The sequence below is a fragment of the Scylla paramamosain genome, chromosome 16 (genome assembly GCF_035594125.1).
Source record: "Scylla paramamosain isolate STU-SP2022 chromosome 16, ASM3559412v1, whole genome shotgun sequence".
Lineage (NCBI taxonomy): Eukaryota > Metazoa > Arthropoda > Malacostraca > Decapoda > Portunidae > Scylla > Scylla paramamosain.
Genome location: NC_087166.1, coordinates 3,222,501 through 3,244,382, shown reverse-complemented (window position 1 = coordinate 3,244,382; position 21,882 = coordinate 3,222,501). Strand labels below are relative to the sequence as shown.

General features: G+C 44.1%; 1 long non-coding RNA gene across 1 annotated transcript in view; it reads right to left on the bottom strand.

The window, feature by feature from the left end:
* Positions 1-10,315: 10,315 nt before the first annotated feature.
* Positions 10,316-21,882, bottom strand: part of LOC135107893 (uncharacterized) — a 34,105-nt gene continuing 22,538 nt past the window's right edge. The window contains exon 3 of the long non-coding RNA XR_010272039.1: positions 10,316-12,031. This is a non-coding gene — a long non-coding RNA (uncharacterized LOC135107893). The remainder of the gene's footprint in view (positions 12,032-21,882) is intronic.

Here is a 21,882-nt window from a genome sequence, read left to right as displayed (position 1 = left end):
CAGAAGAGTTGTAGTTCTGGAGGTCCCGTGGTTGGTTGCGTTTATGTAAAAACAAATTACGATGTGGACTTATAATTATGCTCAAATGTAAATTAAATGCTTTACAATGGACTACCCCATACACGGTAATTAAAAAAGAATGTAATCATGAAACACGGTGGGGTACTTTATTTTCTAGTTCCCCTCCTTTTATTATTTTTTTTTTTGTAATTATCAGTTCATGCGAAGAGAGTATAAGAAATTTCAAGTTACGATAATCTTCCATTTATATCAGATATACGATCGCTACAAAAATACAGGTTATAGAGACACGCACCGTCTACGTTACACGGGCGGCGGCTCCCTGGTCTCTGGACACTCCGACGACCATTCCATAAACACAGCAGGAACTGACGCCCCGGCCCCCTCACCGCCGAGATCCTGGGCAAAAATATCACTCCCCGACTATCATTCATTCCTTAATTACTTTGAACATACTTCGGAACCTACTCATTTTCGTCATATTTCATCGAGGTTACTAGGGGCGGAGTGTAAAGGTATGTTAATGAGGCTTGTTTGGCATTAGAACACTCTGCCCAGCGCCACCACCGCCACGTTCGCCCCTCCTCCCAGCGCTGCGCTCTCTACTACGAACACAATGGTGGGTGTCCTCGCTCGCCTGAGTAAAATTAACCATCTCAGTATATGTAATTTCAAAGCACTTATCATCGGCATAGGAACACTGACACGCAAAAAGGTTGTCTTTCATTTCCTAATCCATTGGCACGTGTCATTACTGATGAGTTATATGTCCTCGTACTTGGTGTTTTTTGCACTATCTTCTCTTTTTCTTAATTTTTTAGTGGGTTAAGAGAGCGTTGCCAGTCACAAGGTGTCTCTGTTTAAAGTGACAGATCTAGTGCATAAGAAATAATGGAGCAATGATGGAAAATAATGGAAAATTCCCTTACAAGACGAATAACAAAGGAATACGATCACGTGCTCTTCTCCTGCGCCATCGCCAGAACTGGGGAAATAAAAATAAGTACACAGGTGTGCCACAAAACACGGAGAATTCTTCCTAAAACCGGCGAGACGGTGTGTCCGGAGGGGGAGAAGGGGGAGGGGAGCAGCGTGTGGTAAGGGGTAAGGGGGAGAGGGCTGGAGGTGAGAGGATGGGGGAGGAAGGAGGGGTGAGGGGCAAGAGGGTTGGTAAGAGCTGCAGGAGAATTGTTTAATATTCGCTATGGCACACGGGCCGTTACGGGAATGCCTCATCGTTGTATTATACTTGCGATAAAAGCTTCCATTATGGCCGGCTATTTGCTAATTGAATATACATAATGCAGGCAGCTCAGGCAGGCCAAGATGTTCTCACCTCCTGACACTGGTCATGCCGCCACGTTGGGTTCCATTCGGTGCTTTTTTGCTTTATATAATATAATATTTCAATAAGCAGCCTTCAGCGCTCAGAATTCTTCGCTCAGTGCTGGGACACCTGGATCACCGGAGCTATTTCTGATGTGGGCTGGTTTTCATGTTTTACTGATAGGGATTTCGTTACTTACATATTATGTTTTGATCTGCTCCTATTGCTTTCTCTCACTCTCTTGACATTCCAGAGCAATTCAAATAGAAAGATCGACAGTTCATTGTGTGTGACTTGAACACACCCTCACACAAAAAAGTTATTCGAAGCATGAATAGTTCCATTGTGAAGCTGCTCGAGTTATTTGTTTTTTATCTGTTCGTGTTACGACTTAATGATATTTGGTATGCGTTTTCTACATTTCCCTTTGTATATATATATTAGGAGTATCTGAGACAGGGAGTCTGGAAGTGAAGTTCATGAGATGTTCCATGAGTGGTTCTCTCTTCCTCCCTTCGTGGTTCCTTCCTTCCCTCCCTTTATCCTTCCCTCCCTCTTTCCTTCCCTTTTCCGCCCTGCCATAGGGGACTGCGTAAGGCGGGTTACATGGCCTAATTGCTTCCTCTGAGAGTAGTAAAATAAAACGAAAATATCATGCCTTTAGGGGGGTCTTACTTTTCTATTTGGTGTTTACACAGTTTTCTTCCTATCTGATGAATTTTCATTGTTTTGTTACATTTATGTATTTTCACTGCATGGCTCAGTGTTTTTCTTTCTGCTTTTTGTTTGTTTTTATTTTTGTGTTTGTCTCTTGGGCCTCGTGTCGGGCGCGGCTCCTCTCGTCGCCCAGACGCCCACACGCACGCTCGTTTTTAAGTTCCTCCATAAAACGGAGGCGAGCTGTTCAATCTCCTCCGGCCGCACATCCGTGGTATCGAATCTCCATTCTGTTATTTTCCCTCACTCTCTCTGGCATCATGTTGCGTCTTGCGTCCCTTTGGCTCGGGAAGACCGACTGAACGCTCCTGGAGGAAGGAAGCACCGAATGCCCTCTGTCCTTGTGGTCCTCGTGTATGCCTTTCCCTTAGGAACGTCGCCCTTAAGGTATCCCCTGAGTTGTACTTGTCCTCCCCCACCTTCTTACAATTTATGCCACAGATACCGTTTCCATGCTGTGAATAACCCAAGTGCTGGAAGGGAGAATACCCCTGGCTCGTTGGCGGCACCTCTGACAATTCATTGGTGTCACCCAATGGGACAGACTTCATTACATGGTCGGGTAAGGCAACCAGTGAAGTGGGAGATTGCAATAATATAGGCCTTGATGTATGCTTATTGAAATGAAGCCGGCCCCTCCTATCCAATTGCTCTAAGCCCCCGCTGCTGTTTTCAAATACCCCATGATAGACACCCCCCATGCAAATAAGGCCGTAAGATACAACCTGGATGGAACCTGGAAAAATGGCATTAATTTTTCGTGTACAGACGACACCCCGAAGACTTTGGGTGTTGCTGAGGGAAGAGTTTGTTTAAAGAGGGTCGGGCGGGGTGTTTCGCCTATCCGCCTCGGCCCCCTTGCGCGGCGTGGCGTGGCGCCCCGGCCCCGTCCTGCTCTTCATGGTGTTGGCTGTGATAGGGTCGGCAGCGGCTGCGAGGGGTGTCCGACTGCCCGTGTTTATGGCTTAAATTACAATGGGTGTTCTTTTCGTGCCGGCGTCGTTTTAATTGTATGTATTAAAAGCCAGCGCTGTCGTGGTGTGGATTTTCGTTTCCTTCCTGACACAGGGGGAGGGGGAGTGAGGGAAGAGAGGCAGGAGGGGAGGGACAAACTCCAATTTCCGTACGTGTGCGAGTTCCACATTAAAATAATAATTTCTCGTGTAAATACTGGAGTCATTTGGACTGTATTAATTAAACGGAGAGCTGCAGTTTCATGCGATTTATTCATCTGATATAATATCTTTTTTATTGCACTGAAGTCCCGGTCTCTGAATTAATTAAAACTAAACGGTCATTTTCCTGGATTTATGCTGCAATATGTACATTTTTCCGTACACTTGACATAAACGGAGAATATTACTGAACAAGGAATTCGAGCGACTCTTCCAAAAGGGCAATATCTGCTAAAAGAAGATAAGTTCACCTTTTTTATTGCTTAACCTAATCTTCAGGTGTGAGCATACCGTAAGCATACACTTTCACGGGGGGCGTTTTTAACTACCCATTCCCCGCAGCCGTTGCCGATACTTTAGCAAGTCTTACAACTCTCATTCTCAAGTTGGGCAAACAGATCAGCCTCTAAATCTCACAGCGACCAACGTATTACGGTTTCCAGTAAGAGAATACCTGTAAAAATGCAAAAGTTTTCTCGTGTGGACTTATGCGATCTTACGTTTGTAGAGGAAAAAAATAGCTTCCCACCCGGTGTTTTCCAGCGAGGCTTTACAGGAGCAATTGTACCTGCGAGGATTTTTGGGTTCCGTCGTGGTAAACAACTATTTCACTATTCTTTTTTTAATACTATTTTTCTTTCCTTTTTTTTTCCTATTTTTTTCTTCGTTTCCCCCTCTGGTGTTTGAGATTTACTCCTTCAAGGTTCGCCAGAAAATCTATGAGTTATGCTGAGCCGCTTCCTGTGTGACCAGGATCTTACTGCGAAGATATGTGTTTGTTGTAGTGGTGTGTGTGTGTGTGTGTGTGTGTGTGTGTGTGTGTGTGTGTGTGTGTGTGTGTGTGTGTTTGTTGTTTCTTTTGATGATTTTTTTAGTTTGATTGCTTGTATGTCTGATTTTTTCATCGTGTGTGTGTGTGTGTGTGTGTGTGTGTGTGTGTGTGTGTGTGTGTGTGTGTGTGTGTGTGTGTGTGTGTGTGTGTGTGTGTGTGTGTGTGTGTGCTGTTTCTTTTCCTGTTTTTGTTTGATAGTTTGTATGTTTGCATTTTTTCTTCTCGTGTGTGTTTGTTTGTTTGTGTGTGTGTGTGTGTGTGTGTGTGTGTGTGTGTGTGTGTGTGTGTGTGTGTGTGTGTGTGTGTGTGTGTGTGTGTGTGTGTGTATGTGTGTATGTGTGTGCGCGGACGTGTGTATGAATATATGCATGTAGGAGAGTGTGAGGGCGTTACAAATGCGTCGTTCTCGAGTGCTACATGTCCACTACTACTGATTCAAATAATTTTGCTACTTTTCGGCGCCTTTTTACTCCCATGAGTCGTAAGTTCGCTTTCTTATTGCCAACTTCGATGAATCTTCACAGCGTCTGGAATCGATAGCTTTCTTTATCAGTGTGTGTGTTGTCTCGTATTCGTAGAAGCGTGTGCGTCCTGCGGGTATTGCCTAATGGTAAAGCATACTGCGGTGCCAAAGCGTGTATGAACCTCTGGATTATGTATTGCAATTGTCACCACTTCCATTACACTCGCCATCTTTCTTCCCCTCCTAACTCCCCCTCCTCCTCTTTCTCCTCCTTCTCTTCCTCATCTTCATTCCATTCTCTTCCTGCTTTTCCTCACCCTCTCCCTCACTCATATCATTATCCCTTCTCCCCCCCTTCCTCCTCCTCCTTCTCATTCTTCTCTTGCTCCTTTGCGTTCTCTTCTTCCTTATTTTTCTCTTCCTCCTCCTCTTCGTCTTCGTCCTCCATCTTCTCTTTCTCTAACTGCCTCTCTTATACTCGCTTCTCTTCCTTCTCTCTAGCCTTCCTTCTCGTCATCTCCTTCCTGACTCCCTCATTTCCTATTCCTTATTTCCTTCCCTACCCCCCTCCTCCTCTTCTTCCCGCTTCCCCTCCATTTTCTCCTCTTCCCACCGCCATTCTCCTCCTTTTCCTCCTCCTCCTTCTGCCTCACCTCGTTTTTCGCCACTCTTTCCTTGAGTCATTTTGATTTTCTTTCTCTATCTTCCCTCACACTCCCTCTTTCTTCTCGTCTTCGTTGTCCTTTTCGTCGTCGTCGCTGTCGTTCTCCTCCTCCTCCTCCTCCTCCTCCTCCTCCTCCTCCTCCTCGTGCACTTACTCATTCTCATCATCATAATAATCATGAAGCTCATCAGCCATGTGCACTGACAGACAAAGGCGACGTTTCTCTTAATGGAACAGAATTAAAGGTACATAAAAACAAGTCCCAGATGTCCGGCTTGGCACAGGCCCATCACCTTGCAACAGACAGTGAGATCCGTCCAGGTTCTCCTGAAATTATACTCCTATAAATCTTCTGTAGCCATAAAAAACAAAGCCCTCAGAAACCTTGGGAACCGTTCGACAGGTTTTGATACAGCAAACTTATATATTGCGCTTTGAGAGGACAGACACTGCATCGGGAAGAACACGTCTCTAAAATGAAGCAAAGTAAAAAACTGCCTGTAAAAAAATGAATTATCTTTCAAACGGAAATTAAAAATGTTCAGTTCAGTTCAGAGAGAGAGAGAGAGAGAGAGAGAGAGAGAGAGAGAGAGAGAGAGAGAGAGAAGGAGGGAGGGAGAACCTGAGCTCGACCAACGTCCCCCTTGGCCTTGAGCAACTCAACTCCGATCACCTTTTTTTGCGCTTCCTTATTTATTGTTTGAAATTACACCCGCATCAGTGAGCAAGATGACAACGGTCCAGAATTTGTCGTACATTTTCGCTGCATTCTTTTACCTTAGACATTGGACATCTGTTGGCTCACACGTCCATATCTGAATGTCCTGTAGGAAAATGGCCACCAGGATAGCATTTCGTAGGTGTCTGTAGGCTGTAGGAGTGGTATTCTGGAAGTATGGCTGAAAATCTACGCAGAAATATGGTGATGAGGGCGTGTGGACGAACGAAAATACGCGGAGTTACAGACTATGGTATTAAAAATGTCTGAAAACGTCGGGTTACGAGTCATGGATATAAATAATTTCTATGCACGACCAAGAGAGATTTCAAGAAAGCTACGGCAAAAAGCTTAGACTCTTGTACTCTACGTTACTGCGCAAAATAAAGACCACTTGGCTGGGTCACGTAGGCCGTTTTCCGTCTTCACTGATGGCGTCATGTTCCTCGCGACTTCCATGTCATAGCACTTGGCGGGGAAGGAGTGTCGCTTGATGGACTGCATCATTAAATATTAGGGACTGTTTATTACCTACTTGTTTTCAGCCATCCTCGTTTTTGGTGTGGAATTACTAATCTTTTCTTATAAGTAAAAGTGTAAAGGATGTGAGAGGTGCCTCTAAGTTAACAGGAAAAGCAGTTCAGATGTGTCGGCGAGAAGACTGATCACGACATCGAATGAAAGTAGTGTACGCCTTCCCTGTGTTTAAGATATTTTTCAAAAAGCCCAGTAAAATATTAAGGATAATGTTAGCTCTCGTCGCCTGCATGGGAACAGCCGCCCTGCAGGCATCTTTCCAGCAGTCGGGGAAGAAATATCGTTGTCTTGTATCATCTAAGAAAGCGGGGAGGGCCCCTGACTGTCGGCCTGGAAATAATGCTTACTCTGCGAGGCGCCGAGGCAGCACAGCTATGAGAATATGGCTCAACATTTAAAGCAACTCTAAATGAAGACACTGGAAAGCACCCATAGGATTGTGCATCAGTGGTGGGTGTGTGTGTTTCTGTTTACTATTTGTTAGGTGTGTTAGGTTTGTCACACTGGCAAGAGAAGTCATGCACCTGTGTCCCGCTTATGGAATGTGCTTTTGCTTGCACATGATCATTCATATAAGTCTGCGCAAGATATACATGTTAATATCGTTATATTTATAACCGTGTGTACCATGGATTAGTGAGCCGTAATTTTCGGAGCCTGAACACTTTGGGTTGAAGCAAGGGAATATTGGGGAATTCAAAATTGGAAAATTCAAAACAGAAATTTTATGCCTTGTCCTTAAGCCATTATATCTCAAAAGGAAAAGACGAGTTTTCTTGATGCAGTATTTTCCTCGTAGAAAAGATGCTGCAAATATATGAGCAAAATAAACAATGGGAATTTTGGTGAAGAAACGCCAGCGCATCGCAATGGAAACAGTTTTGCAGAAGAACATTTGAAACTATCCGGAATTTGACTGCCCCGCCATCTGATGTGTTCCAATGATAATGGCAGAGCAGGCGTGAGTTATTGGGGCAGTATACTTCGATACGTGGCTGAATTATTCTAGCAATAAAGCGATAAGTAATGCCACATTATTATAGCAATATACCGAGATAACAAGGCAAATTACATCTCCAGCAGGATTGAAATAATTGCTACACATTTTTGGTCGCAGTATATTCTACGAGAATAGATTAGAGGTAATTAGGGTACAGATTAATTTACACTGGAGTCTTCACATGATTATAATTTGCAGTAAAACTCCAACTCCTATGCTAGAAATATTCAGTCTCGCACTAGACACATTATTCTGTTGAAAATGTCTGCTTGTGCGCTGTTTTTATTGGTCGGGACGAGCATGAACGAGGCTGAGATAGTTGTGTCATTATGTGGCGGCGTTTTGAATTAGCCTTGGTGAAATTTGCCGAGGAAAGAATATGTGAAGTGAAGCAAAAATTGTCTTTTGGTGGGCCTTTTGATACTAATTTTTTTCCGTATTTGTCCCAGGAAAATAGAGGAAGGTATAAATAAATGCATCCTTAATCACGGGAAAATTGAGAGTGGAGATGTTATAAAGTGTGTGAGAGTGACAATATTTCGACAATCACTGTATCTTTGGGCCTGGTCAGGTCGGCATAATACCCAGTCATCTCGTATCCCACGATCCCCTGTTAATACGACCCCTCTCTCTCAGACACGACATCCCCACCCCCTCTCAAGTCCCTGGCCTCTCTAATTTCCTGACCCTCTGCCTCCTCGTCTCCAAATATCTACTCTTATTTTCCGACCTTTCCAGTTTTTGGCCCTTTCCATCTCCAGGTGTCTTTGATCCTCGCATTCTTCCACATTTTCTCAGTCGTATTCAGATTTCCTTTACTGTCAAAGTCACAGGAGGTTCTGGCTCTCTGTCGCCAGTGTTCTTACTTGCCGGTATTTTCATCAGCTGTAAATCATATCTTAAACCCCTGTCTTTTTTTTCTTTGTGTGTTTTTTTTTTCTTTTTTTTCATATCCACTTTCTCTTAGATCCTCATCCTGTCACTTCCTCGCTCTCTCAAACTGCACTGTACTTCAACTTCCACAATCTAACTCAAGCCAGCAGATTCAATTGGGTGTAATAAGCTTAAAAGTATTGAATCGTAAGCTATTTTGAGTAACGTAGACCCAGTTTGAAGCCTTTTCGCGGTTCTGTTAAGGTGCAGGATGAGTGTCTGGAAGTACCTGGGTGACGGGGTAGGGGAAGGAAAAGGCCAAGAGGGTGGGGGAAGGGGGTTAAGCAAGAGGAGGGCGATGGTTGGCGGTAAGAAGGGTTAGGGACAGTTGGGGGAGGTAGGGTAGGTAGGTAGGTGGGGCTGGTGACTGGGGTTTGCGACGGCTTGAAGGGAGAGGGAGGAGAAGGGTGGGAGAGGGTTGGAGGGAGGGGTTGAGGGAGATCTGGCCTCGGGGTTACCTCTCAGTAGCGACATCTGGCAATAGAAACTCCAATTTCCGTCCATCATACAAGTCGTCGAGCACTCGAGGCGATATTGTGGTCACCTGTCATCCTTGGTTTCCATCCCCCAGGACGGACAAGGAGGCCGTAATTGTCTCCATTACGTCAGCTGGGACTCATTTTAGATTTAGAACACCGTGGGTTGAATTATGAACAGATTAATATTTTTCCTCATGTTTTATTAGAAAGTCATACATAGACAAGAACAGGTGTCGTGGAGGTGATTCTTGCCTCACACACACAGACACACAGGCTCCGAGCCGCCTTACCTATGCTATTCAGACAAGTTGTGGCTGTGTTATTTCTGTGACGGGGTGATGCGAGTGTCTCTGATAATATGTTGCCACATAACCCCATCCAGAGGTCACACTCGCCCTGCATGACCCTAACCACATTCATGACCGCAGCTCTCTGCATGACCTCAGCTCAGCTATTTCAAGGCATATAAGGAATTCTGACAATAAGAGGTTATGTTTTTTCACCTCTCTAGTCTCGCCTGGAATCAGTGGCATTACAAGCAGTCTTCCTGCAGGCTTTTGTCACTTATTCCAGCGGCAAAATATTATTTCATGATTTTAGTATAAACTAAAGGAAGAAATTGCTGAATGAAATAAAGCTGAACTGTGCATTGTTCTGTCTACGACGTGTTGCAGGTACTCGACACACAGGTGAACGAGGTGGGTGATGGAGTATTAACCCTTGTCTGTCATGCCGTAAACATATAGAAAGTGATTTTTCATCTTGGAAAGTTGTATTAGGCAAGTTACATTAAAGCACACTGGAATGGACAGAATTAGCAGGATCACCTTGTGGAATGTTAAGTAATGAAAGCACTCAGAGTTATTCAACCTATACAAACGAAGGTTGGTAATCAGTATTTACTAAATATAGATAATACTAATGAAATACAATACTGCGCTTATAACTATGCATGCAGTATAGATTATATCACGGCGACGTGAAAACAGGTAACTTGTGGAATGTGATGAACTGCCTCACACAGCTGACAGTGATGACGCCCTTCAACATTTTTGGCTGTACTATATCCTCATCGCTTTATATATATATATATATATATATATATATATATATATATATATATATATATATATATATATATATATATATATATATATATATATATATATATATATATATATATATATATATATATATATATATATATATATATATATATATATATATATATATATATATATATATATATATATTCAAGGGCATCATTGGTATAAAGAAGTATAATGAATTAATAAAAAGATCAATTGGTATATATATATATATATATATATATATATATATATATATATATATATATATATATATATATATATATATATATATATATATATATATATATATATATATATATATATATATATATATATATTATTTATGCATTTATTTATTTATCTATTCATTTATTTATTAAATTCCTTGTTAATGTTTTTATTTATTCATAATATTTCTTAACACCATTGTTAAGCCTGACGTCCATTTTCTACGACGCCTAAGCTCGTAACAAGCCGTCCTCGACGACCCGTCTGGACCTTGTCCTATAAACATTGACAAAATTTAATCCAGGTTATAGCTGTGCCATTTTCTATTTACTTACATAATATAATAATTAAATTACCAGTAATTATGTAATTAATTTTATAATTATTATCCGAATAATTCGTTAATAGAGGAATGCCTTGAGGGAGCAGCAGTTTCCCTTCCTGCTCCCTTGCACTAAAATATTAAAATCTTACACTACCTTTCTATGCACAAATAATCTACCTACTATCGCCTTAAAGATTTATGTTCCTTAATCAATTACACACCAGAAGTCCAGCTCGTAAGTATAACCAGAATTATTGACCATGAAACACGAGCCGTATGGATCCAGGCAACGTTTGGCAGATCTGCATGTCTGGCTCGAGTAAATCTTTTATATTTATTCACAGTGGAATACCTGGGACTCGGCCTCGGGTATACGCGCCGCCGCCCTGGCATTAAAAGAAAAATTTGGTATTGACCACAGCGGCAGACACGCACCATTATTTACTGAAGATTGGGACGCGTGAGCAATTTATGTGTGACTGTCGATTAGTATTTTTCGTGATCCTGTACCTGGACAATAAAGCGTCGTGCACCTGAACCTAGCAATACAGCACGGGGATGAGGCCAGGTAAGGGTGGCCTGAGCTAAAATTGCTCACATTTAGATAACAAAATGTCGCCCCTATGTGAAAAATATCTACCTCCTTATCAAATGGTTCTTAAAAAAAAAAAAAAGTTTACATAGCAGACATGAAAATGTCATATATATATTTTGTGTGAGTCATCAATATCTGCCAGCCTACCACCAAAACAGAAATACGCAAGGATAATTAGAAAGTTACTTCGTATAAAAATATTGTTTCTCTTCAGTAAGAAAAAGGAAAAGCATTGGACACCATATTTTCACAGGGAAGAATTACAGCTCTTTATCATATTAGACAATCTTCAAAATCTTGAGCAAATAAACAAAGTGAGCCGTTTGGCTGCATAAGCTGATAATCGATGTGCAGCGCTAACCCTCTTGGCTCGAGACGCTTTGAGGACATTGTGCAGTGGCTCTAAATTCGGGTGCAGGGATAAAGAAGGATTAATAAAGTGTATTGGTGGTCTTATCTCCTTCTTCTCGCCTTGCAGCTGCCTCGGGTGTATGAGAGAACATTAGTGTCAGGACGAAATATTTATGCGTCTCATCACGGGCTGAGATGTCAAGGCAGGATACTAGATGAGGAAAGATATCAACAAAGCCACAGTACTCTCGTTCAGCCTCTATAAGACCTTTTAAAACGACGAGCATCTTCAAATGGCGGGCCAGAGAGGGTAAGAAAATTAATTCTCCGTAAATATTCTCATCTGTCTGCGGTCGGCTGGCCACGAGTGCGACTTTATTGACTTATCTCGGCCCCTATCTGGCCTGGAGTTGCCCCACTGTTGACTCTGCGGGGTGTTCCGACACTTGACTTGAGGGAAGAAGAGGCCGTGAAGAGGCAGGAGGCGCGGAGACACGTAGGGGGGGGGTAGTGGTGAGGTGGAGACCGAAGGAGCTCTCTTCCGCCATGGTCACTGATCCTTCCCTGCCGTCGCCCTGCCAACATTAAGAGTCATACTGAAAAAGCAGAATAGAAGTAGGTTTCTTAAGTAATAATTCCTGAATATATATGTTGGCCCACTTGGATTCCTATTCTCTGTGAAGGATGACAAGCTCGCCCTCCATTTTTTTCCTATGGGGTAAGACCTGAATTTATTAGATTTTATCTTATTCAGGTTAATTCCGCTGATGCCACTAATCCCTTCGTGGTCGTGGGGCTCATGGTGTCCTGGTCTGACCTTGAGCGAAAATAGCAGACACGCTCACACTGGTTCGCACACCTGGGAACTACGCACGTACTCACATGCCTAGGGAAACTTGCAGGTAGATGTATGAGTACGCCGGTAATACGGGATTCATAAAAGAGCACAATTTTCTTTCTGGGACTATTTTCTCTTTACATTTCATAGTAAAAAAAAACGAAAAAAAAAAATAGTTGGGAAAACCTCCCCATACTGTATCTGCTTTGCGTATATCCACGGGGCATGTTGTTCCCTCTATATTTCTCTACTTCGCTGACCGCAACAACGAGATTATATTACCTGCTGCACACCACCCCGACCCCATTTGCCTGCCAGGATGAAGAACTATGTATTGCTATCACCCATTCATGTTACCCATTTCCCACCCTCCCGCCTGACCCATCCGCTCATCCCCAGCCAGCCCTTCCCTCAGCCAGTCTCCTCTTACTCATCCTCTCTCTCTCTCTCTCTCTCTCTCTCTCTCTCTCTCTCTCTCTCTCTCTCTCTCTCTCTCTCTCTCTCTCTCTCTCTCTCTCTCTCTCATGAAGGTTACAGTTCTCCTCTCACGTCTCCTTGTCCTCTCATCCTTAATCCCTCTCTTCCTTATCTCTTTGCCCCTTAAACCACACTGCCTACCTCCTGTCTACATCCATACATCCTTCTCTCACCACAAGAGCGACCACAGGTGTCTCCATCGCCTCTCCCTTCTCTCTCTCTCTCTCTCTCTCTCTCTCTCTCTCTCTCTCTCTCTCTCTCTCTCTCTCTCTCTCTCTCTCTCTCTCTCTCTCTCTCTCTCTCTCTCTCTCTCTCTCTGTACTTCTCTCATTCTCTAACTCTTTCACACACACTCTCGCTCTCCCTCTTTCCCCTTCGCCTGCCTTGTCCTCACCCAGGGAGATGGTCATCAACCCGAGCCTCTGTCATATAAAATAAGCCGCTTCCTCACACAGCGTGCCGCCATACAGCCAGGCACAGGTAATTAGGGTTTGCCTGACATCTCGTGGCTTCACACTGAGAATTTCTCCCCCCTCGACACACACGCCTGCAGGGGGTACTGGAGGTGGGGCATTTACCTTGATAACCCTACCTGTTGGCAGCAAGTTATGGGCTCTAATGGGTGCTTTACCTGAGGTCTGCTCCTGCAAGTGATTATAGTGTGCAGTTGGTCTATACAAGCTGCTCGTCGCGGCCCAGAGAATGAGGAGTGAGGCTGAGGAGGAACGGGGAGGGGAGGGAGGCGAGGAAGAGCACGGAGAAGGAAGAAGGAGGAGCACGACTAGCAGAAGAAGGAGGAGGAAGACTAAGGCAGGAGGAGGAGGAGGAGGAGCAGGAACAGGAGGATGGGGAGGAGGAAGAAATGAGGGAGAAGATAAGGAAAGGACTAGGAAGAGGAAAGGAGAGTGTGAAAAAGGTGGAGGAAGCGGAGGAGGAAAAGGAAGAGAAAGAAGAGGAAGAGGAGCAGAAGGGTGAAGCAGAGGAGGAGGAGGAGGAGGAGGAGGAAGGAAGATGGCCGCCCTCCTGAGACTAGAGAGAAAAAATGTTGTTTTGTGAGGACAAGTTCAAACAGCCACAGAAGTTGCTGAACCAGGGAAAGTGAATATGTGGTGCAATAACGACAAGTTTTCAAGTATTTGTTGCATTTCTACACGGAGGAGCGACATGAAAACCCGGGGCGTGCGTGAGGGTTTGTCCTGCGGGGTTAAGGGTTTTAAGATTTTGTTTTCGAGAGTCCTCACCCGAATTTTATGACTGAATTTTGTCGTGCGTAACTTAGTGGCGTGAGGGAATACATCTCGTGCTGCACGCACCTGCGCTTCTATGATCAACAGACACAGTACTGAATGCGCCTTGGAAACATACAACATGACCTAACTCTTGTATTAAGACTAAGAGAAGAAATGTCTTTGTCTCTTTTTTTATTTTTTTTTATTTCTGTACTATATGAATGTGAAAAGAAAAGTGTTGATGGACGTGTCTTTCTCTGCTACGAGGGAGTAAAATTCAACCTTTTTATTGTACATTGTACTACAATTAGGAGCAAAAAAAATCAACATCCGATTTGCAGTGTAGAAAAGATGTCTTTTTTTTTTGCTAATTCATTATTCTATTTTACAAAAACTAATGAATCATTTTCATTTGGCTTCCATATAGTTTTGTGCGGTACCATGAAAAAAAAAAAAAAATCTGCATTTACGGAAGTTTGAAATAAGGAATTAAGACATTTTAAAGAAATTACAAGTATTTAAGGTTTGCGAGACTATTCCCCTTTCGTGAGCCTCAAGAAGCCTGCCTGGCTGCCATGCCAGCCGGACAGCCTCTGGGGTCCTGGCAGTGCACGCCGCGCCACACAAAAACTAAGCGTGGCCTCTTCGTGAAGGCAGCCACGGCCACGGAGGAGATCCCACACCCAGCGAGGCTCGGCAGTGTCTCGAACTGCCACGAGTGATTAATAGCCGGAATCCAGACACGCCAGAGTAACGCCCTTTTTCTGAAATGATAATCTAGTAGGCGGAGCCTTGGGTGACCAGGAAATTATTATACTTAGCATAATTTTTAGAAATATTGTTCACATTTTTCTTTTTAGTTTTATTACGGTACGGGCTGTAATCTCGCTCCTTCATTGCGTGTTATAGACCAGTATGTTCGATTCATATTTCCTTCCTTTCCGTCCATGAAGTCAATTTTCGTGCGTCTTACCACGGGGGCCCCCAATCTCCTCTCCTTCCCTTCACTCTCTCCTTCAGTAAGTATCGAACAAGGAGCTCGCCACGGTACATCGCTGACAGAATTCCCCCTGATGATCTTATGTGGGACAGCTAATGGTATCCAACGCCGGGGAAAGAAAAGTGGAGAAAAAGAGGGATCATGTCTCCTACTTGTCTTTATGTGCTATCGGAGAAGAGGCAGTGGATAGAAGAGTGGCCTTGGTTTCCTTTCCCTCGCCCTATCTTCGCGCCAGGAAGAGGCTTTCCTCCGTAGATTATACATAAAGACCCTTCTGGCCGGGCAATAACGTGTAGTTGGACAAAATGGCAGATATTTAGATGACAGCATTGTCCTTGTGGGCGGGCCGCGGGAGGGGCTCGTAGGGCCTCGGTCATAAGTCGTGGGAAGTGGCCGGGCAGGACTTACGGAACCGGCACAGTGGTCAGAAAAACTCCGGCCGAGCAATGGACGATCTCAGTTAATTGGAAACAGAAGCAGAAGTATTCTCAGTAACGGGCACAACAGCACAAGATTAGTTTGGGTAAGGAACAGGCCTTGGTCTTTGGAGCCGAGCAGTGATACCTCCGTCTCCGTAAATTTTGATGAGCAGATAATTTCAAGAAACCCCCGAGAGATGGTGGAGATAAAATAGCCGGAATAATCCCTGGTACTATGGAGAGCGATGATTTATTACGGGAGAAAATCTGAATTATGTGACTAATTCTTAAGCAAAAAGGTAATTGGAGAAGGTCTGTTTTGAGACTCGGAGAAATAATAAGTTTGAGTCTGACTTACGACCAATAATGATCAGGCGCAACGTGAGCTCGGTTACGAATTCACTGCAACGCTGAACCTGTCTAAAAAAAAAAAAAAAATCGAAACTGAAATTATTATCTGATCACAAAAACCTGAAAAACTAGTAAGTAACTACCTGCTTACACTTGCAACATTTTTGGGACGAAGATAAAAGTAAAATAGGAGGCTGAAGTGAAGAATGTTCAAGGCACAGAGACAGCTGCTAAACGAATATAAAGAGAAAATAGATGAGATTTAGATAACATTGTTGTTTATATTCATGCAAAACCTCTAATTTGTGGCATCCATCTCAGTTGTATCTCAGCGTATCGCCGGTGTCCCGAGAAACTCCGGCGGCGAGGTGTCGTCCCTGATCCTAAAGTATATTTTATGTTGCAGGCGCCACTTTAGGCCATTTGTATATACATATATACATATTCATTCGATTGGCCTTTTGTCTATCAAAGCATGTATTTATTGACATAAATACGTAGAAACAAACAAACCAGAAAGGAATGGTGGAGGTGCAGCACTCACTCAGCCTCTCAGCAAGGTGTGTGTGCCGACGAATGGTGAAGCACATGCAAACAATAAGTGTTTATACAAAAGTAAATATTATTTAATTGGATCTGTATATAAGCACTTTAATATTCGCCAAAGTAAGGTTTTGTGTTCACGTGTGTGCGGGTGTGGGTATGTGCACACAAAAGAATAGACCACATGTAAACACACCCAAACATTCAAATATTTACAGAAAAAAATTCAGGGAACATCCTCCCCGCAGAATCTCATATTTATTCCCTCAACATTTTCCAGCAAAAAGTGCGCTATTCCCATATCAAATAAACCTTCGCTCTAGCGAAAACTTTCATAAAACAATTCCTCGAGCGGGTGTTTACACCATTTTGGAAATTGTATTCCCATTCCCTGGGTCGTACTTGTCGGGGGTTCCTCACAACGTAATGGTCCACTTAAGTTAGATATTCAGTCTCGCTCAGCCTGCTTTATGGAATACAACGTCACTTTCAGGCAAGATAAAATAACTTGCAAATGTTCCAGCGGGGTCAGCCATTATATTTCAGAAGGGGAAGGGGCACGAGGGGAAATGGAGTGTTGGAGGAGGGTGAGTGGGGAGAGCGCGGGGATGGCAGAGGCACTGGGGTTATGAAGGGGAGAGGAGTGGGGGAAAGGAGGGATATTTGGAAGAGGGTAACGGGTAGGAAAGAACCGGCGCTTGTAGAACAGGGAAAGGAGGGACTAGGGTGGAGTGGTGGAGAAGAGGAAGAACACAGGAGAGAGGAAAGGGAGGAAGAAGACGATAAGGAAAGGTGAGGAAAAAGTTGAATCGAGGGCGTATCACAAATATCTTTTTCCAGTGTTTGTTTTCGTGGTGTAAGCGACTGTCGTTCTTTTTTCTTCTCTGTATTGAAACTATTGAAAGCTTTCTCTCGCTACACTTTCCTCTTGTCCTCAGAAAGTGGAGGAGAATGACTGACAAGTCTTGCAGTCAGAGAAGTGTCATGTGCCTTCTTCCTTTTATGACATTCACAGTTCCCTTCCTCATTCGCCTCTTTCTCTTCTCCCTCTTATTGTTCTTCCCTCTTGCCTTGCTTCTCTTCCCCCACACCCCTCCCCATCCGCTCCCTCAGTCCCCACTCAAAACAGAACAAAGCAGCAAAAGGAAAAAAAAAAAAAAAATCGTGTGAACATTCCCTCGTGTTGCAATGCCAGACCGAACAAATACATTAGTGTAATTACCATACATTCCGCCCTCGACTAACACTCCCCCTCCCTCGCAAACTAACCTTATAAAGACATAAACATATTAACGATATACCTCCTCTCTCCCCATTTTTTCACGTACTTTAATATGACTCCACATTTTTTCCCCGACAAAGGACGCGGCACAATGCAAACTGCTGCCGACAATTAACAAAGAAATTAGCATGTTGGTGCTTTAGTGTCTTTACTTCTCCTTCGCTGGGTGATCTAAGAAGGGACTTAATCAGCCTTGCAAACCTCATAACAGCGAGCTAAGTCGTTATGGCCATACCCATCTCATCTGCGTTTTCCAAGGAGACTCTGAGAGGAAGGGAGCGGAGAGGGAGGGCAATGGAGGGAGGGAGGAAGGGAGGGAAGGCGGAAAGGGAAGACGAGGGAAAAGAAGAAGAGAAACAAGGACAGGAAGAGAAAGGAAAGTTAAAAACGGAGACGGCTGTGCTTGAAATATGTAAAAGATGGGGAAGGGAAAAGTACCAATGAAAAAGCAAGTTAATAGATTAGAACAGGTAAGAACAGGGGAGGAAGAGGATGAGGAAGAGGCAGAAAGAGAATGAACGCGAGGGAATATAATCACAAGAGATAGCTAGGAAAAGATAGAAGGCTAACGATAAGGAAGGGGAAACTGAGAAAATCTAGTCCTTAAATACTTGTGAGAGAGAGAGAGAGAGAGAGAGGATGAGAGAGAGAGAGAGAGAGAGAGAGACGAGAGAGAGAGAGAGAGAGAGAGAGAGAGAGAGAGAGAGAGAGAGAGAGAGAGACAGGGAGGGAGGGTCCGGTTTGGGGTCAGGGGGAGGGGCTTGGATAGAGAGAAGGAGGGGCCTGGAGGCGAAGGTAAAGTCCTGCCCGGGAGAGGAGGAGGAGAAGGAGGAGAAGGAGGGAAGGAGGAGAGGTGAGGAGAGGAAGAGGAGGTTCGGAGTGAGAGTAGGAGAGATGGAGGGAGGGAGAGAGAGACAGGTAAGTAGGGAGGGAGAGAGATGGAGAGAGGGTGGAGGAATGGAGGGTGTGTTGGAGGGGGAGGGAGGGGTGGGGGAGGGGTGGAGGGATTGGGGTAGGGGTAAGGAGCTGCAGGTTTACGGCGGCAACAATTTGGGAGTGATCCACGCTCTATGATAAGGTGAGCCACACGATTCTGCTCAAAGTGGACTCGTGCTGGTATAATATTACTGACTTCCTCTTCCTCCTCCTCCTCCTCCTCCTCCTCCTCCATCTTTTCCTCCTACTTCTTCTGCCTCTTTTCCTCCTTCCATCTCTCTCTCTCTCTCTCTCTCTCTCTCTCTCTCTCTCTCTCTCTCTCTCTCTCTCTCTCGTCTCTCTCTCTCTCTCTCTCTCTCCTGAGCAATTTCGCTAATCCCTTACTTTTATTTTCATCTTACTCTTTCCTCTCTTGTTGTTTAATTTCATTTTTTTAATAGAATAATAAAAAAATAGTTTTTTTTTTCATTATTTGTTATTTTCAAACTTCACTTTCTGCTAGGAACATTATATATATATATTTTTTGTTCAGGGTGTATTGTAAACCGGTTTATTTTCTTCATCATAAAGTCTTATTATATTCCTATTTTCTTCTCCAATTTCATAATAATTTGTACCCAGAATTCCGTCTTCTTATTTATTTTACTCACTTCCTTTCTTCATCCGGATGTTATTTCTTTCTTTGTCAATCTCTTTCTCTGTGTGACTGACTCTTTCTCTCTCTCTCTCTCTCTCTCTCTCTCTCTCTCTCTCTCTCTCTCTCTCTCTCTCTCTCTCTCTCTCTCTCTCTCTCTCTCTCTCTCTCTCTCTCTCTCTCTCTTCTCTCTCTCTCTCTCTCTCTCATCGTCTCTCATTGGTGCTTCAGGTGCTTATTTCTCCCTTCCATTAATTTCCAGAGATTTATTACGGTGCTTTAAGGAACATCTATTGTGGACTTAATTAATGGAACAATGAATCCAAGTTAAGAGTAATTGTGAATGTAATTAAGGGCAGACAGCACTCCATGAGCTTGCCGCGGGTGACCTTATCTCACTTCACCTCAATAAAGCAACGACACACACACACACTCACATAAGAAAGAGAGAAAGAAAGAAAGGCGCAAGTTATCATTTACTCCCTCGCACTATCTAAAGCCCTACCGAGATGGGTTATCAGTGACGCCGCGCGATAATAAGTTCTTCAAGCGTCCCAACGTGTTCCCGGCGCGTAAAAGGAATCGTGCGAGGAATACCACCGCTGCGTGAACGACCCCGGAACCGATAAGTCATGCTGGAGTTGAGTTCCTGACGAGTCGTAAGCGGGGGAGGTTAAAGATCGCCGCTAAAGAATCATGATAACACCTGACACCGATTCTCGAAGGGGGCACGAACGATCCGCCGACGGAAGCTTGACACTCGTAATTAGATGAGTTAAGGTCCACAACGCTTGGGCAGAATTGGCTCGATTGTGATTTTTTTGCACGATTATAGTGCAGTAAATCGTCTTGGTATAGGGCAGCGATGGAAGCTTTAGAAGGTAATGATGAGTTGGTACCACAAGGCGGAGAAACAATCTCTGCCTTTTTTGCAGGGAAGTAACTTAAGAGGAATGGTCGTGAGCCCTCGGTAATAACATGCCAACAGCAAGAGGGCGCGCCGGACGGGGAGAGGTGGAGGGGCGACGAGACAAGGAGGGAGATGAGGGAGGAATGGAGGGAGCCACCAACTCGCCCTTTGTTACGACCACCTCGCGCAAAATATATTGACACGAAATCAACAGCGTTAAATTACTAATCGTACTTAATATCGAAACTAACATTCTGGCCGCTCCCCAGAGAATTTGGGCGTCGGGAACGAGCACGCAAATCTTACTTGATGGAACGCGACTAAAGCTATTCTGCAATTACTCTTTCTCCTTACTCAGACGGGGCGCCTTTAGAGCCAAAAACTCACCCGCCTCTAATATTCCCTCGAGTAATTGGTCATTCCGCGGTCGTTGGCGTGGTCCTTATTGGCTGTTAAGTAGTCGGTAATGAGCCTTTAGTGGACCAAGATGGCGATTCTTGTCGAAAATGACGCGTCTCCCGACACTGAAGTCTGACGGGTAATGTTGACGGGTTGACCTTAACTGTCTTGTATGCACTTGCGGCTCCTTTTTTTTCTCTTCACCTTCTCCCTTTTTTCTTGCATTTTTTTCTTCGCTCCCTCCTCGCGTCAGGGCGCCGCCGCTTGGTCCTGTTTTTCTAGCTCTCCGCCGCCAAATTTACTGCCCTTTGAGACTCCATATTTTCGCCCTCTTGTTACCGATGCGCCGTAAGCTTCCCTTTTTTCGCGCCGGTATTTACATCCTTCGCCACACGAGCAGATAAATTGACAAAACGACGAAACATCCTACTGGACGTCGCCTCTTTCCTCATTCCCCTCGCCTGGAACCGCATAAAGTAATTGCCTCACTAATTCCAGAGGCGAGAGGAAGGCTTTGTGCGCGTTGGAATCAGTGCATTTTCCCCTTAAATAATTCCGAAGCGTTTTTCGCAACCGCAGTGATCATTAAACGAACAGGAAGCTCGCAAAGGGAATTTATGGCTCACTATGAATCTATGTACGACCATATGAGACTGGGAATCGTTTTTTTCGTGATGATAACTCAGGGATGAACCATTTAGCTTGAAATACTCCCTTTGTCAACTCCCTTCTTGTTTGTGTGTTTGGCCTTCAGGTAGAGAGAGAGAGAGAGAGAGAGAGAGAGAGAGAGAGAGAGAGAGAGAGAGAGAGAGAGAGAGAGAGAGAGAGAGAGAGAGAGAGAGAGAGAGAGAGAGAGCAAAAAAAAGATCGCTAGACTTTATTTCCATTATTTCTCTTATTTTTTTCTTTTCCAAGTGCCCATTTCGGCCTCTTTTCCTTACTCTAATGACTCATACTTTCCTGTTCTTTTTGCAGACTCACTCACCCTTCCCATCACCATTTCCTATATCTCCTTTCGTACCATAACGGAACAAATATAATAGTGTCGCATTTCATTCCGTCTTTTTTTTTTAGGAAGACCTCTTTTTTTAATTCTTTTAGCTCCTGCTCCTCCACTTGGCTACCGTAATTTTCGCGGCTCGGCGGCCATTACGTTGAAGGACGCTCGTTCTCATCACCTCACTCATCTTCCACCTTATAATTCCCATTCGCAGACTATTTCATAAAGTACTATCGGATATCCTATTTCCAGTTTCCGCCTCCTATTCCCACTTCCCTCATTCCTATCCACTTCCCAGACCCATTCATGTATTTTTTTACTCGAAATGGTCCCACCTAGACCATCTTTTCATCTCCCCCCTCCCCTACCCTTCTTCCTACGGCGGCTCCTCTTCCTTCTACTCCTTCT